Raw genomic sequence first — 18,913 nt, forward strand, 5'->3', positions numbered from 1 at the left:
AGACAATACACAATAGCATGTACTTTCTTTACATTGTTTAAATTTAAGAAAAAAACCTAAACCACTGAAAATTGTTGAAACACTAGTTTTAGCACACCCAAAAAACTATGTATGATATGCCATGGTGGTCCACTCACCTACTTCAACAGAGTTTAACTCTCCTCCACTGAGGTCGTTGCGGCACCTCCAGTTTCACTGTCACTATCTGTAAACTCCCTTGCACTACGTACTAGTTCCCTTTCAGAATCAGATTGAGGCAAATCTGATTCAGAACTGCTTGAATCACATTTTCCTAAAGGGCGGTTTTACCAATGTGTCTATGGGCAAGGGCATCTTCTTCATTAATTGTGCTTCTGACTGATTCTCCAGAAGCAAGAGATTCTGAGAAATAGAAACAAGCTTAGCAGTGTGTCCACTTGTTAGTCTATTCCTCATTTTTGTCTTGATTGAACTGGAAGCCTTCCAGTTCCATTCACAAGAAGCTACTGTTGGTGGATACTTCGGATCCTTAGAACAATCCTGGACAACAGGTGTTACAGTATCCCTTTCACCATGTGAGAGAAGACTGGTGCCTCCCGAATTGGGGGGGCACCCGCAGAAGCCGCCAATGACAGTGGCCTGGGGCAGGGGGGTGGGGGACACCAGCCCTGCCAACAACATCAGTGTCAGCCATCGGGGGGGGGTGCATGTGCCCCCCTGTGCACTTCCTACCACCTATTATTCTCTGCTGCCCGCCAAATGATGTTGTTGCTCCAGAGTTTTTCTTTCGCTTGGCACTGAACAATGTCTGTCATCATGGCTATTTTGTTGATGTTGGGGGCATTCTTAGCTACTTCTGTAATTGTATCAAGAGCAGTAGATAATTCATCTTCCGATAAATGTTGTCCACTGTGTTGAGGATCCAAAAGGTTTGCGGCCAGATGAACTGGATGAGAGCAAAACTCAGACTTCTTAGTAAACATTTGTTTTACTACTACTTCTTTTTTGGATAGAGATGAAAAGGGCAAAAGCTCAATTAGATTTTCATTCAGTTGTCGGAATATCTCTGGAATATGTGAAAGGCTTGGTGTTTCTCCTTCTAGTTTCTTGATAGCCACTGAAACTGGTAGTAGCAAGTTGAATGTTCCTTGAATTCGAACCCAGAACATGTTGTTGAGAATCTGCTTCCGAATGTTCATAGGAATAATCTGGGATACTGTGTCATCTATTGAAGCACACTGCAAACAGTTCTTTGTGCTCAGCAAACTATGTAAACGCTTTGTAGCCGAGCCCCATCTATCTTCTCCTGGTAATAAAAGTGCACTTTCCTTCCCCTGCTTCTCTTTCTGTCATTTCTTCAATGTCTGATTAACAACATAATTATTGTTGAATACCTTCACAATCACTTTTCAGTTTGCCAGTATTGTCTTCATTGCAGTCACACTGACTATGTCCTTTGCCAGAAGATTCAACTCATGAGCAACACAGCCAAATACTATTGAATGAGGATACTTTGCTTTTAATATTTGCCATGCAGCTTTCACGTTACTCACATTATCAGTTGCAAGGGCGTGTACCCTGGAGGGACCTGCACTTTCAATCTCTTCACTCAGTAATATGGCTATGTATTTACCTGTATGATGAGAAGATTTGGTAGCAATTGCTTTCTGGAATATTGGTTCAGGTGTTACTAACATAATGTTCAATAAAGGATTTTCTTGTATATCAGTCCATCCATCTGACATCAGAGTAAGTGATTCTGCTTGACCAATCCTTTAATACCCTTCATTTGAATGCTGTCATACTCTCTATCTAAGAGAGAATGTGATAAGTGATACTGTGATGGTAACTTATATGATGGGCAAATTAGTTTGTAATTAGTTAGTTCCTTCCAGAATTGATTTTCAGTTCCAGAAAGAGGAGGTGTGCCACTTAAAAATATAGCTTGAGCTAATGTCTCATCTGCTTTTTCTTCATCTTCTTTTAGAAAGCTTGGTAAAAAGCTTGACTGTCTTGAACAGCTACTCATGATGGATTGCATGTCTGGTGACAGTGATCTTGAAAGTGAGACTCCTGCTTCTTCTTCCCCTAGACCTGGCAGCTCAACATTTTCCATTTTTTGCTATTTCACTTGAGCTACAAAGTTCCTGCGACAAAAGGGGGGAAAGAGTTTTATTTTAGCCTGTGCTAGCTGGGCCTCATCCATCAGAAGGAGAAGGAGAAGCGACAGGGAGCTTGCTTCCCTCCTCCCTGCCAGAGATAACACTCTGCTGCTCGGTTGCCCTGGGACCGCAGAGCCAAATGGGGCGGAGACTGGAACTGCAGAGCCATTGGCCAGAGGACTAAGCTCACTCTGCTGGGTTGAAATAGTTAACTATTTATCTGTTATGTAATTTAAAATATATATATATTTTTAAACCTAAGCCACTTCGGGTGCTTAGCGCAAGCAGAAAAGCAGGATACAAATATTTTAAATAAATAAATAAATAATAGTTCAGAGTTGCATTAACAGCTTTTAAAATTATAAGGTTTTAAAACAATATAGATGTTAGTCTATTCGGTGTGGTGTTTAGCATTTATTTGTTTACTTGCACAGGATTCCTGAAGTAGACTTTTCTCAGATGTTGTTCTACCACTTGTTGTATTAGCTTTCTGTATATGGCTTGGAGTCTTTCCGAACAGTTTCTATGTGTTATTAAATATTTCTCCATTCTTGTTGCATTGTTAGCATACTCCTGCCAGCAATATTTACATCTATCAACCTTCTTCCTTCCTTCAATGTCTTAAAGTTCACTATAATGATGCCACACACTAGTTTTTTCTGATTGGGCATTATTATGACTATTTCAAACCAAAAGCACTAAAAAACTAACAGAACATATGCAAACACTTCCAACTTCCCTAACTCAAGAAAATAAATGAGATGCTACTTTGTGTGTTTGCTGAACTGAAAGTAAAACAAAAATCAATCATAGTTTTAGTTTTGGTTTTGCTTTCACTTGCAGTCTGAGATTACACAAAACTTTTAGCTTTGGTTTTGATTTGACCTGCATTGCCAATTAGGTGAATTCATAACCTGATTTTTGGTTTGCATTATTGTGTGAGTGCATTTACCCTCCTGTTTACAAATCAATAAAACATATATGTAGTCTTTCATACACTTCCTAGGGATAATAATCTGAAAAACATTAATTACAACTTTGAAACTGCCAAGCTTGCCTAATATTGTATTGGCATCCATTCATTGTTACTAATGCATTTTATGAAGTAATGAATTTTTATAAATGGAAAATTTCCCACAGAAAAATTAAGCAACCCCACATCTCTGCTGCTGAGTAACTGCCAATTGGGCATATGAAGTAAAACTAGATTCTGCCCTAAACTCTCAAAATGAAACTCTAAACTGAGTGCATCCATGCAGATGCATCAGATCTTTTTCTTCCTTCTGTTTCACCACATTTGTTCTGTTCTTTGCACAAATATGTGCTCCCGGCTCTCTGTTTTAGTTAGCGCAAATGTTTCCACACAAAGTGCAGTTTTTCCTTTTCAGTTGTAACTGAAAATTTGACTGGTGATGCAACTGAAATAGAGAGTTTGCAGGATTTGATTTGGAATGCTTCTTTAAATGTTGATTAATTTAAGCATCGTAGGATGTGGACACAGAACACAATAACATAGATATGAAAGAAAAGAAGCAACAGGGAGTACACCTTGGGTAAATTCCACATACTGAGCAAAAATTATGTATTTACAGTGTATTGAGCTATCTACAGGACAGTTTATTATGATTATGAGGGGCCCAGTACTTACTATTTCCATTAAATAGAGAAGCCTCTGCAAGATTTTGACTGTTCCCTTTCACTAATGATACCAGCTGGTCCTCATTAGCCAGAGAATGAGCATGAGCATAAACCTCTTCAGACCCACCACATGGCACTAATGTCCCATCTTCCCCTCTGGGATACCAGCTTTTTCTTGTTAATGCCCAATAATGCACTTAGTTCTTTACCTCAGGTGGAAGAAATCTTTGCTGAACAGTTAGGGTTCAAAGCCTGCTGATAATACATGTTGGAAGATAGTTACAGTCATGCACAATAGAATTGGTCTTTACCTTTTTTCCTGTATAAGCCTTATGAAATTACATATTTAAACCTATATTTTAAATTGAAAAATCAGGTATTAGGAAATACCAGATTGTTGGGGGCCCACAAAACCTTTATTCTATTCCTATGTATGTGTGCGTTATGACCATCTGTACTTAAGTGACTATTTTTTGACAGGATCTCTTTTCCTTCAGTATATAAGGCAGGATTAAAGATTTAAGAGTAGCCATCAATTTGGCATTTTCTAACCTTTTCAAATTCTTGATTTGCAACCTTATTAATGAACTTTTAACAAACATTGTTTTTAATGTAATCTTTGATGTAAAATAAAGAAACCGCTCTGTAAAACAAATAGAGCACTGTGTTAGCCAACCCAGGCTAATGGAAGAGGTAGTTTGGGAGAACATAAGAATTGCTATTTACCCACAGATCCAGCCAGCCCAGTATTCTGTGTCACACAGTGGCAGGGAGTGGATGCTGAAAGGGAGGGTGAACTGGAAATGACCTGGGTGCTTTCCACTGTTCCTCTCTCACTGGCAGCCTCCAGCTTTTCAGGTCTAGAAAGTTCTAATTCAGAGGCCGAATCCCTAACTCCCATGCTCAATAACTACTGCTAACCCTTTCCTCCAACAATTTGTCCAATCCCTTTTTTGAATCTATCTACACTGTCAGCTTCCACAACATCTAGTGGCAATGAGTTCCACACTTTAATTATATGCTGTGTGCAAATTAATTTCCTTTTGTTAGTTTTAAACCTACTACCCACTAGTTTGTGACCTCTACTTGTATCATGGGAGATAGTAAACAAATGTCTATTTCCCTTCTTTTTGCTATTTAATATTTTGTGATCCTCTTTAGTCTGTCCCCATATGGAAAACCCCCCATACCACTAATCATTCTTGTTGCCCTTCCTTGTATGTTCTTTAGTTCTTCTATATCCTTTTTGAGAATTACACATACATTTTGTTTTATAAGAAAACCTGTGATTTCATAGAGCTCATATATTCTAATGACCTGGCCTGGGGTGGTAACCAGTCTTTATGATGTTGTTTGCTGCTTTATTGGTACTTTGCACAGATGTGCAACCATACAGATGTGCAAAGTGATTTTCCACATGGGGTGGGGAGGTAGCAGGCAAGTTTGGAGAAGTAGACAGTGAGGAAATTGAATAGTTGGCATCTGGGAAGAAAGGTAAAACCTAGCAGCATTTGAAGTAGGTCTATTAATGTTAATTATTTTATTGACTATTTAAATTTAAACAACCATTGGATGACATAAATACTGGGACTTTGTTTTAATAAATATAAATAATTCAGAGAATTGCAAACTATGAGGATGTGTATAGGCATCCTCAGTGCCTGCCACTGCATGTTTCGACCATCTGTTACTTTCATAAAAACCCATTGTGTGGTTTGGGGAGTCTTAAGTGGATGCAACTCAAACACTGAGAGAGCTGGAATAATGTGCAAGTTGTACCAGTTTGGGCTCTTTGTAGACTTTCTTAAATTTGGCCCAGAGTTATAACGGGTGAGGGTTTGAAAAATGAAATTTCATCACCCTCTCTTTTTTATTTAAATGTACCTGGGAGCTAGAATGCCAGAGTATATAGGCCAATGACCTATGACCACAGCATAACATTGTCATAGGTGACTGGTGGTGGGGGCACATTCCCCCCACCCTGAGATTGTGCCCCCAACAAGCCCAACAGACTGCCAGCCGGCACGGCAAAAAAATGCCCCATTCTGAGCAGTGCCACGTCGGGGGCCAAAGTCACAGCACAGAAGTATAGGAGTGGATATGGGGCTTTTGGCCCACCCTGTGCCTGGCCACAAACGGTGCCCTGCCCAGACTCGGGAGGCACCAGTCACTCCTGAACATTGTCTTATTCAGACTCTTTCATAAGAATTTTGAAGGAAATGTTGGGACTAAAAACGAATAACCCCTGATAGCATAAATGATTTCACCTCAGTCCTCTATTCTTAATCTATTTATGTTGTTAATAATGTACAGCAAGCTATCAAAAATAGATTACTGTGATGGCACTAGCTAGATTTTCATTTGGACCACACTTTGATGAGAAACTTAAAAGCTTTTAACCATACAAATCATTATGATAAACCTCTTTATCTTTACTCTGTAGAACATGTGTCCTGCATAGTGTGTTTGGTAATGTAAAATTCATCATAGGATGCAAGAAAGGTCAGATGGTTTACACATAGCCAAAAAGAAAACAAATGGAATATACAAAAATGCTTTTTCCCAAATATAAATTTTTGCCTTCTAAATAAGGAATGTTACAAGGCCATGTTACAGTGGAGTGAGTACTAATGCCCTGCATCTTTTACACTTGCTCTTATTTTAGATTATGTCTATGTTATAGTGACTAAGTAGCTCTAGAACACGTAGCACTGTAGCCAAAACAACACAGAGCTCAGTGTGGATTACTTGCCTGAGTATTACCTGGCTTCTTAGATGTAGTCCATACTTGTGCTGAGCTCCATGCTGCCACAACTGCTTTTCTAACAATATCTGACCCAGGTAGATTAAAGCTAGTTTGGGGATGTCTGTTTAAGTCGTAGTCACAGAAATAACTGCAGAGTACCGTACCCAGAGTCGGAAAGGAGGGAAATGAATGGAAGTTGCAAGGTATAATGTCTTCTAGCCGCTCTAACAGATGATATGCTAATAGAATTGGCTAGCATGGGCCACAGTTAAGTTAGCATTACCCTTAAGAAGGTCTCTCCAGGGAAAATTTCTCTTTTCTTGTCTATTATTGATGGTGGTGTTGGACTCAGTTGTCTCCACAGTCTGTACTCTTCTGCTGGAAATCATACTGTACCCATGACAGGGTCAGGGATCTAGGTTGTCAAGCAATGGGCAGATTAGGGGCAGGAGGGAGAGGACAAAGGACCAGTGCATTCCACATCCTAAAGTCCCTGTAAAAAGAATGGCAGAGAATTTAGCTTAGGACTCTCTTAACGCTTCTGTGGCATTGATGAAACACTTTTCCCAATGGGGTCCAGATACAGAGATGGGAGGAAGGAATCCCTGATAAAGCTGTTACCTGCAGAAATGGGAGGATTCAGCAAAGAAAGTCCTTGTTGAATTTTCCATTAGATTTCATTCTTTCATGGCAGGAGAGGTTGATTATGTCTTTATTTGTTCTGTAGAGGCAGCCTCCAGTATTGTAAGTCTTCCTACTTTATGTGCGTGGCTTATAGGCCTGGCTGAAGAAGAAAAAGAAATAAGGTCCCCTAACACAGAAATCCAGTGGATCTTATCTCTCAATCCCAGTTATGTGGCGTGGGTCAGAGAGACATAAGTAGTGTCTGTTATAGTAGAGTACTGAAATTCCACCTCCAAGTAGTTTCACTATATAAGAGCGGAAAAAAAAGAAAGTCTATTACGTGCTATTTTTTTACTGGTATGGACCCTAGCTGATGGACAGTTGGGAAGAATAAGGTGAATTGGGCTGTCATTGCTCCTTCAGTTGACTTGCTAGGACTGAAAGGGCACATTTGAAATGCTACCATGTGCATTTTTAGGTAACATTCTATGCGGCAGTTCTATATATGAAAAGTCTTTTAAGAGTGAATACATTTAGTAATAGATGTTGAAAGCTGGCTATGGACAAACGTAATATGGGTTACTGATGGACACAAGGCATAGAGACTGAACTCTATAAACATCAATTAACCATTAAAATATATAAATATGTTATACAGTCTTTTAAAAATAGATCCTCAGTGCAAGTGCAACCAATCTTTTTTCAAAACTCCCAGTTTTCTCGGATAAGAGACTTGAGTCATCTTGGGTATGGGCTACTGCCATTTACCAGCGCTATAACATTTTGTTCATATGTAAGAACAAATAGAGTAGATGCTACTGTCAGGGATAAATTTGGCCCCAATCTGTAAGGCTTTTTAATGATAGAAAGAAACAAATATGCACAAGATGTCCTGCCCCAAGTACAGGAGATACTGCATAAATCTCTTTGCTGATCAACATGTTGTTGTAATCCATAAATCACAATCAATTCAGTAAAAAAATATTCTGTGGTTTATGCTGGAGAGGCAGTTAGCAGGTATGGGGCATTTCTGTCTGTCCAATGGTAATGCTACATGACCAGAATTTTTTTAAAAAGAAATATTTACTCATATTTAAAAGAAAAGAATGAACTCCCATCTAGGTGCTCTCTATGGAGGGACCCCTCTTTTGAATCTCACTGCTCCCTATGTTGATCCACCAGAGCCTGGATTTATACCTTTCCAGGCAGCTGCAAATTCTTTCTCTTGCCTTTCTTGTCTCAGGCTGTTGAGAAGGTCAAGGGCTGAAGAGTGGGTATCTCTTGCATTATGATGTAGATTTTAAGTTGTGGTGCTTGTCTCTTAGATACTTGGATAGCATGTAACTATGGCTACCTGTTACAAATCTAAATGAATCAGTAAATAAAAGGGAGATTTATAGTTCTGGATTTAAATTCCCTCTCAGATCCCAAGTAAAAATAAGCTTAGTGAGCTCTGATCCCAGTACAGTCTGTAGCAGGGCACTAGGGTGCCTGCTACTGAAGATAAGAAATGGCTTAGCTGCCAGTTAGCAAGGCAGCAGGTGTTAGCTGTTGGAGCTGAGTACATCAGCTGATCACCAGGGGGCGAGGCTTGGCCTTCATAAGGAGTGAAGGCTGAGGCCAGAAACAGTTCCCCTCTGGCCACTGCAGGAGCAGGAGCTCTGCAGTGGAGAGCTGAGCAGCAGAGATTACGCTGGCAGTGTGACCCCTGCAATGATGCGAGGGGAGGGAAAGAACCCCTGAGAGAGGTATTGGAGAGAGCCAGCATAGTTGTGGAGTTGTGAGTATTACACTGGAGGACTGGGCGAGGCTGTAGGGGTGGAGGAGGCCTCAGCAGGAGCTCCCCAGTAAGGTGGGGGAGTTCCTGGCACCAAGGAGGGTGCTGCATGTGGGGTTGTCCCGACCCCAGCCTTCTTCGGGAAGAGCTTAGCAGAGGTGGAAGCCCAGTAGGGTGTGGGCCCAGGAAGGTGGGCCTAAGCAGTGGGGGTCCCGACCCCAGCCCAGCGTGGGCATTACTGGAACAGGCCCCAATTGGAAGCCCCAATTGGGAAGAGCCCCAGTGGGGCGTAGGCCCAAGTTGGGCATAGGAGGCCCGAGTGCGGGCAGTGAGCGCAAGAGGCGCGAGTGAGGGCCCCAAGTGGGGGCATAGGAGGCCTGAGCGCAAGAGGCGCGAGTGAGGGCCCCAAGTGGGGGCATAGGAGGCCCGAGCGCAAGAGGCGCGAGTGAGGGCCCCAAGTGGGGGCATAGGAGGCCCGAGCGCAAGAGGCGCGAGTGAGGGCCCCAAGTGGGGGCATAGAGACCGCGGGGAGCGTGGGACGCAGGTCAGGACGCAAGTGGCCGCAGAGTATAAGGGAGGCAGGCGCTGCCTGAGAGATACGAAACATGGAGAGGGGAGTAAGCCATTGGGAGGCCTGGGCTGGGCGAGAAGGGGCCCAATCAGAGAGAGAGCCACCCCAGGGGGGGCGTGTGTATTGAGGTAGCCCCGGGAGAAGACCAGCACCGGGACTCAGAGGAAAGCCTGGCATAGTAAGACCGGCCCTGTGCCAAGAAGGGTAGGAAGGCAGCCTCCTTCACTGAACTAACAAGATCAAAGACGTGGCGGGCGAGACGGAGGATGTGTTAGACCCAGACTTGGTGCGATAGACAAGGACACTAGGGGAGGTCACAGCACCCCTAGGGGCCGTCCTGCCACACAGACCAAACAGAGGGATCTGAGATTTGACATCTGGGACCTTCCTGAGTTTGGTTAGTGTCATTGACAAAACTGTATGTGCCACCCACAGCTGGAGGAGTGGGAGTTTATGCAAATCATACTCATGCATCCACAGAACTGCTATGAAGGTATTAGGGTAGTGAAGCAGAAAAGCAGCATTAGGTCAAGATTGAAGTGTACACATCACCAGAACTGTGTCGGACTTGGGCTTGGAACTGTAAAGGAACAAAAGGTTTCACAGCTTCTGTAAGTGTAACTTTTTATTCTAGCCAGCACTGTCTTACTAGACTATAGTGAACAAATTGTAAAGTTAAACCTGTCATTATGGCACTTAGCATTCTTTTGGCACTATACAAGAAATCTTTAATAATTTCCTATTTTATAAATATTGTATTCACCTCCTAAATAACAAGTAAAGGATGGGGATTAATGTCTTTCTGGGCACGTGTGTATGCACGTTTTGGGGGGAGCGTGAGAGGCATTAGATTGAAAGAGTACAATTGTTGCTTTTGGATCCTTAAAAAGCTTGGCAAACTTCCTAAAATAAGCTTTGTAAATTGCTACTTCTGCTGCAGTGACTTTGTATTTCAAAATTCAGCCAACATATGGGAATCTCTGCATGTACTCATCAAGTCAATGTAATTGCTACAGCAAAGTCCAAGTCACACAGTAATTATGCCCAGATACACACATTCCAAAAAGAATACAAGACACAAGAAAAGAACAATAATTTTTAATGTAAATTCTGAATTTGTGGCAAATATAAAATGATTAGGATACACTTGTTGTTATACCAATTGATCACTCTCATTTTAGTGGATTCCGTTTTAGCTATTTTAATATATCATTAATAAATCTCTTCAGTACATATGTGAATAAGCAAATATACTAAGTGTAATATCATCCTGTTCACTAGCATTTTCCATTTGTGGATTTCAGAGTATATTGTAAATTTTGAATTTGGCCTCTAAGCCCTCCTCTGCCAATGTTTTATCTCCATTTGACAGGTCTGTTCTCTCACCTTAAGATTTCCCCTCTTACTTTTACATCTTACATGAATAAAGCATATGCCGCCGAGCCCCCTGCCGACCCCCAGCACAGCCGGAGGTAAGCGGGCTCGTGGTGGGAAGGGGTTAACTCCTCGCTTGCTGGGAGGAGGCCGCTGCCTGGTGCCGGGCCGGGTCAAGCCCCCGCCCAGGCCCCTACTTGGCCCAGCCCCCAGGGAGAGAGGAGTGAAGGACGGGGTACTCACCAGTCCCCCTCCTGTAGGGCAGGGCCCCCCAAATCCCGGGCAGGGCCCCCCTGGCCTGAGAAGCCAGCGTTCCCCGACGGCAGGCCCACTGCGCATGCGCGTAGTTTAAAAGGGCCCGCCAGTCAGGGGGAAAAAAAAACAACAACAACAAAAAAACACTCAGGTAGGCTCTGGAGCGGTGAGAGACGTGTGGGTGAAGCCCGCTGTGCCCCCATACCCCCGAAGCCCCCCAGACACCCCCTCAGCAGCCGCAGAGCCCCCTGCTGACCCCCAGCACAGCCGGAGGTAAGCGGGCTCGTGGTGGGAAGGGGTTAACTCCTCGCTTGCTGGGAGGAGGCAGCTGCCTGGTGCCAGGCCGGGTCAAGCCCCCACCCAGGCCCCTACTTGGCCCAGCCCCCAGGGAGCCCCGCGAACAGGCTGCGTAAACAGGTGCTTGAGTTAACGCGGAGTTCGCGCAGGGGAGGGCGTGGGAGGGCACGAGACCCTGCCTGCGACCCCCCCCCCCCCCCAGCCATAGCCAGCCCCAGCCTTAGCCAGCCTACCAGAGGCATGACACGGATGGGCACGCGCCGCACCCCGAGGGTCCCCTCGGGCTCTGCGGCCCCCCCATCGGGCACCTCGGAGACGGCCACCCAGACGGAGCCCATGGCTCTTGGCTGCGGGGGCTGCCTGTCCCTTTTTCAGGCTCTGGGGCCTGGGAGCATGGCCCCCTCCCCTTGCGGGGTCTGCTCCCTACTGGGGTCTCTGGCGCGCCAGCTGGAGGAGTTCCAGGCCACAGTCCAGAGACTGCGTGCCATCAGGGACTGTGAGCAGGAGATAGACTCCTACTGCCAGGCCCTTCTCCCCTGGGAGCCGCAGGGGAGAGCTCCGTCTCCCTCCGCGACTAAGGAGGACTCTGGAACCTCCCACTCTGCCCAGTCAGGGGCATGGACCAAGGTGGTCAAGGGCCCCAAGGCCCGCTGCACCAAGGCCACTGCCCCGCCGGAGCTTAGCAACAGGTTCGCACCTCTTGCAGCCCCAGCAGAGCCCACGCAGTTGCCAGCTCCCGCAGGCAACCCAGGCTCGACCGCAGCTACTGGCCCCGCTCTCCCCAAGACAAAGCGTAAGGTGTTTGTTGTGGGAGACTCCATCCTGCGGGGCACTGAGGGGACAATCTGCCACCCCGACCCCTTAGCCCAGGAAGTCTGCTGCTTCCCGGGGGCCCGCATCCGAGACATTGCGGAGAGGATCCCGCAGCTCCTCCGGCCCACAGACCACTACCCCATGCTCCTGATTCATGTGGGCACCAATGACACGGCTCGGAGCACCCCCAGCCAGTTCATGAGGCACTACAGGGAGTTGGGAGCGGGGCTTAGGGTCTGGGAGCTCAGGTGGTGTTTTCCTCGATCCTCCCAGTCTCAGGCTATGGGCTGAGGAGGGAGAGGAGGATCCACGCGGTGAACCAAAGACTGCGGCGCTGGTGTTATCGGGAAGGCTTTGGCTTCCATGACCACAGCCCGCTCTTTGGAGAGAGAGGCAGCGAGCTGCTGGGAAGAGATGGCCTCCACCTCTCTCCCCTGGGGAGGAGGCTCTTCTCAGCCAGGCTGGCTGACCTGCTCCACCGGGCTTTAAACTAAGCCTGCTGGGGGATGGGGGGATTACTGCCCCTGCTGGCCCGCTGAATGGCCCTTGCAAAGCCAGCGGACAAAGGCACTTAAGGGGGCACTTAAGGGAGCTCACCCCTGCCCCAGCCCTGGCACAATCTGTGGGCAAGGCAAGAGCCCCCAAGGGCACACTTGCCTGCCTGTACACTAATGCCAGGAGCCTGGGCAACAAGCAGGACGAGCTCGTCCTCCTGCTCAGTGCAAAGAAATATGATGTCATTGGGATAACGGAGACCTGGTGGGACTCCACCCATGACTGGACCACGGGTATACAGGGCTATACCCTGTACAGGAGAGATCGTGTTGACAAAAGGGGCGGGGGTGCAGCTCTCTATGTGAAGGAAACCTACATGTCCCTGCAAGCTGATGTTGGCAACCGGCATGGACAGCTAGAGACCCTCTGGGTAAAAATTCGTGGGGAATTCGGCACAGGGGACACAACGGTGGGAGTCTACTACAGACCTCCCACTCAAAGTCCCGAGCTTGACCAGGAGTTTGCCCGGGAACTGACTGAGGCCGCTTGCTCCAGGACCTTGGTTGTCATGGGTGACTTCAATTACCTGGACATCTCCTGGGAAGATCACTCAGCTAAATCTGAGCAGGCGCAAAGCTTTCTCTCGTGCGTGGATGACCTCTACCTGACTCAAGAGGTCTATGGGCCAACGAGAGGCAAAGTGCTGCTTGACCTGGTACTGGCTACGGGGGATGACCTAATCGGCAACCTAGTGATCGATGGGAAGTTGGGTGACAGCGACCATGAGCTGATCACCTTCACCATCCGCCGTAAAGCTGGCAAGTCAGTCAGCAACACAGAAGTCCTTGACTTCAGAAAAGCCGACTTTGACAAGCTCAAAAGGCTAGTCGGTGAAGCCCTCAGGGACCATGACCCCAGGGAGATGGGAGTTCAAGAAGAGTGGTTGCTTCTCAAGGAAGCGATCCTCAGTGCACAAGCTAAGTCTATTCCAACACGGAGGAAAGGCAGCAAGAAGGCACAGCAGCCCCCCTGGCTCTCCAGAGACCTAGCAGACCTCCTGTGGCTAAAAAGGAAAGCCTACGAAGGATGGAGGACGGGATTCACCTCCAAGGAGGATTACTCCGCGCTGGTCCGGTCCTGCAGGGACCAAACCAGGAAAGCCAAGGCTGCAACTGAACTCCAACTAGCTTCAGGCATCAAGGACAACAAAAAGTCCTTTTTCAGGTATGTGGGGAGCCAGAGGAAAAGCAAGGGCAATGTTGGACCCCTGCTAAACCAGATGGGGCAACTGACAACTGACGCCCAGGAAAAAGCCAACCTATTAAATAGGTACTTTGCGTCAATCTTTCATCAGTCACACGGGATGCCCATGCCTGCTATTAGACAGGGAAATCTGGGTGAGGGGAATCCCCTACCCTCCATCAATGCTGACCTCATGAAGGAACACCTTGAGAAGCTGGATACCTTCAAGTCAGCTGGCCCTGACAACCTGCACCCCAGGGTACTCAGGGAGCTGGCGAGCATCATAGCCCAGCCCCTGGCACGGGTCTTTGAAAACTCCTGGTACTCTGGTGTAGTGCCCGAAGACTGGAAGAAGGCCAATGTAGTGCCGATCTTCAAGAAAGGGAGGAGAGTGGATCCGGCTAACTACAGGCCCATTAGCCTGACTTCTATCCTGGGGAAGATCTTAGAAAAGTTTATTAAGGAGGCCATCCTTGAGGGACTGGCCCAGGCTAACATTCTAAGGGACAGCCAGCACGGGTTTGTTGCGGGTAGGTCTTGTTTGACCAATCTCATTTCCTTCTATGACCAGGTGACCTATCACCTGGACAAGGGAGAAGAGATTGATGTCATATATCTTGACTTCAAAAAAGCTTTTGATCTGGTATCCCATGATCACCTGTTGGCCAAACTGCCCAGTTGTGGCCTTGGCTCCACCACGATCCGCTGGCTGGAAAATTGGCTTCGTGGTCAGACCCAGAGGGTTGTGATTGATGGCAGTCAATCATCATGGTGCCCTGTAACCAGTGGAGTCCCTCAAGGCTCTGTCCTGGGACCCATACTGTTCAACATCTTCATTAATGATGTGGACATTGGAGTCAGGAGTGGACTGGCCAAGTTCGCCGATGACACCAAACTTTGGGGCAAAGCATCCACGCCAGAAGACAGGCGGGTGATCCAGGCTGACCTGGACGAGCTCAGCAAATGGGCAGACGAGAACCTGATGGTGTTTAACACCGAAAAATGCAAGGTTCTCCACCTTGGGAGGAAAAACCTGCAGCACCCTTATAGGCTCGGCAGTGCTACGTTGGATAGCACTACAGAAGAAAGAGACTTGGGGGTCATCATTGACCGCAAGATGAACATGAGCCTCCAATGCGATGCTGCAGCTAGTAAAGCGACCAAAATGCTGGCGTTCATCCATAGATGCTTCTCGAGCAAATCCCGGGACGTCATTCTCCCCTTGTACTCGGCCTTGGTGAGGCCGCAGCTGGAGTACTGCGTCCAGTTTTGGGCTCCACAATTCAAAAAGGATGTGGAGAAGCTTGAGAGAGTCCAGAGGAGAGCCACGCGCATGATCAGAGGTCAGGAAAACAGATCTTACGATGACAGGCTGAGAGCCATGGGACTCTTTAGCCTGGAAAAGCGCAGGCTCAGGGGTGATCTGATGGCCACATATAAGTTTATCAGGGGTGACCACCAGGATCTGGGGGAACATCTGTTCACCAGAGCGCCCCAAGGGATGACGAGGTCGAACGGTCACAAACTCCTGCAAGACCGTTTCAGGCTGGACATAAGGAAGAATTTCTTTGCTGTCCGAGCCCCCAAGGTCTGGAACAGCCTGCCATCGGAGGTGGTTCAAGCACCTACATTGAACACCTTCAAGTGTAAATTGGATGCTTATCTTGCTGGGATCCTATGACCCCAGCTGACTTCCTGCCCTTTGGGCAGGGGGCTGGACTCGATGATCTCCCGAGGTCCCTTCCAGCCCTAATGTCTATGAAAAAGAATGGTCTTGAATGTTAAGGCATACAAACATTTTAATTTCTGGTTAATTTCTTTGGGTGAAATCATGGAGCTTGCTCTTAGTGGAACATCAACCTGATTTCATTAATACAGAAAAATGTAAAGTGCTCCATATGGGGAGAAATAATCTGCAACACATACAGGCTCGACAGTGCTATTCTTGCCAGCACCACAACTGAACAAGGCCTGGGTGTCATGACTGACAACAAAATAAACATGAGCCACCAACATGATGCCATAGCTGGCAGAGCTAACCAAACACTGGCATGCATCTGCTGAGGCATCTCGAGTGGGGCAAAGGACGTAATCCTCCTGTTCTACTCAGCCTTGGTGAGGCTGCAGCTGGAGTACTGTGTCCAGTTCTGGGTGCCACGCTTCAAGAAGAATGTGGAGAAGCTTGAGAGAGTCCAGAGGAGGGCCACATGCATGATTAGAGGCCTGGAGACCAAGACATATAAGGAAAGGTTGAGGGACTTGGGATTGTTCAGCCTGAAGAAGAGAAGACTCAGGGGGGACTTGGTTGCAGCCTACAAGTATATCAGGAGTGTATATAAGGGCTTGGGGGAGCATCTATTCACGATGGCCCCCCAGGGGAGGACAGGAAATAATGGGCATAAGCTGACTGAAGGTCACTTCAAGTTAGACATAAGGGAAAACTTTACAAGTTGAATGCTGAGGGTTTGGAACAGGCTCCCAAAATGCCCATCTTGCTGGGATCATTTGATTCCAGCAGTCTTCCTACCCACATGCAGGAGGGCTGGGCCCAATGATCTGTAACATCTCTTCCAGCACCTAACGACTATGAAACTAAGAATGAAGTAGAAAATCTTTTCAAAGGTTCTGCTGTCCAGGATAATGGGAAATCAGCAGACAGTGAAGGCCCTTAGCTGTTGTTGTGCATGTGTGTATGTTCATGCATACACTGATGTACTGAATGGGTCTTGTTCTGGTCTATATTTACAAGAAAACCCAGCAGTGATGAACATGATTATTCCCAGTTCCACGGATAAGCTTCTTTCTAACTCTGAGACTGATAATGACAAATGAAAGGGAATGTCTGGTCCCTTTGACTGTTCCCAACCCTATGATTCAGTTGTATGCTGTTATTTTGCTTTGACTTGTGAAATCATCTAACTGGCTTATGAGAAGAATTACTCTCTGAACCAATTAATTTACTTCAGAATAGTGAGAATGCAGTGACTTTAATTCAATTAGCGCATTTTTTTGCAAGATGTAATATAGCTGTGATAGCCATAAAAACAAGAGCTAGATTATTCTATGCATATCTGACCTGATCCTTTTCCATCTCAGATCTTATACATGTGAAAGTTCAGCAGAGTGGGGAAAGAACAGCAGTGTGGTAACAGCATTACTCACCCCTGTGCCTGGTTGCATCTTCCCTGCTCCTGTCATACAGAAATATGTCTCTTCTGGAGCAAACAAGAAATTGTCAGTGCTTTGACAGGAGAAAACTGAAATACATCTTGTTAATTCCAGTGGAATAAATTTTAGAATACTGTCTCTGATATAACACCTTATAGCAGTGGCTTCCAACCCTGCTGGCCTGTGGGCAACAATACTGAACAAATAGCGTGCTTGTGGGCACCATCATACTTTTCTCTGCCTGTCAATCTCACTTTTAACTTTTTGATTTTTGAGGCTGTGAGCAACATTGGTGGGTCTTGAAGGCAACAAGCTACCCATAAGCCAGAGGTTGGGGACCATTGCTTTACGGAGTGCTGGTATCAGCATGTTTCTAATCCTTTCAGATCTAATACAGTGAAAATGACACTTGTGAATGCAGCTCCATTTCACTCTTGCCCTTTTTTTTACCATTTCAAGTCAATTATAACTGGTACAAACACTTCTATAAAATGTTAATTATGAAATTATACTGTGCTATGTGCCCGTCATCTGGGAGACAGAATGATTAAGAGATCTATCTAGCTGTCTTCTTTCATACTTTTACTCTTTTTATGTGTATGTTTCTCTCCTTGTCTCAATCAGGGAATTGGAATGTGGCAAATTTATCCATGTTGTTATATCTCTGTTAAAAGGCATCATTTCATTTGTGAAATGTGTTTCCTATTATGCCTTTCTTAAGAATTTATGTTGTTGAACTAAAGCAAATGGATATGAAAAGAAGGTCGCAATTTGTCAAATATCCAATTTTATAGAGGCTTCCATGAAGCTTCAAAGGCATTTTAGTAAACTAAGGATGCCTACACATGTTCAAATAATTTGGAAGAATTCTCCCAGTTTTGTTATCCTGATAGAAAAACTTCTCCAGAGCCACATGTACAGACATTCAAATGCTGAGGCCCTGAAAAGGGGGAAGCTTGCAGTCAGGGTGGACAGGATGGGAAGCTGTGCACACATCTCGGCATACTCTGCAGGCTTTCTTAGTTTGCCTGGTGACAGATTGCAGCAATGGATAGAGCAGCCCTGATTGGCTGGCCTAGACTATCTGTGGTCAGCCTGTGTTTCCTGTCAGTACAATGTGAGCATTGTAGAAGGGGATTATTCAAAATACTGAAAAATACAGGTTTCCAAAAGGCCATCTCTCCACTACTCTACTGTGCATTTGCTCCCCATGGAGTCACCTACAGAATAGAATTTAAATGAAAGTTTTGACCCCAGCATTCAAAGCCTGCAAAAAATAACTTCAGATTATCTGTGGAACTGCCTCCTTCTGTAACTATGATCTCCAGTCACGGCTACAGCCCATTGGTACAATAGAACTGTCAACCACAAGGATAAGACTCACGAGTGCTGTGGACAGAACTTTCTTTGACCACCTGACCCAAGTCTGTTCTTGTCTACCAGAATTCATCAGAATAACCAGAAACCACTTTTTTCAAGGGAAAATGCAAAATGCATCACTTGATATAGCATCCCCGAACTAGAAAGAAAATGGAAAAACCATACAGAAGGAGGAAAGTGGGGGAGATAATTTCAAAATACATCATTCGTGAAAAGTATTCAGATGCTGATCTGATGAACATACTATAAAACTGTTAGGTTGGTCTTATGCCTACCTATCAGTTAAGTAGTGGCTAGGTTAGTAGGTATTGAAATTTATCAGTGGCCTGTATCACTTAAGTTTGTTACGTCTTTTGTAAGCCTCTCTGTTGGTAAGTGTGGCATATAAATCA

This window comes from Crocodylus siamensis, chromosome 2, assembly GCF_052110815.1.
Source record: "Crocodylus siamensis isolate JL-2025a chromosome 2, ASM5211081v1, whole genome shotgun sequence".
Lineage (NCBI taxonomy): Eukaryota > Metazoa > Chordata > Crocodylia > Crocodylidae > Crocodylus > Crocodylus siamensis.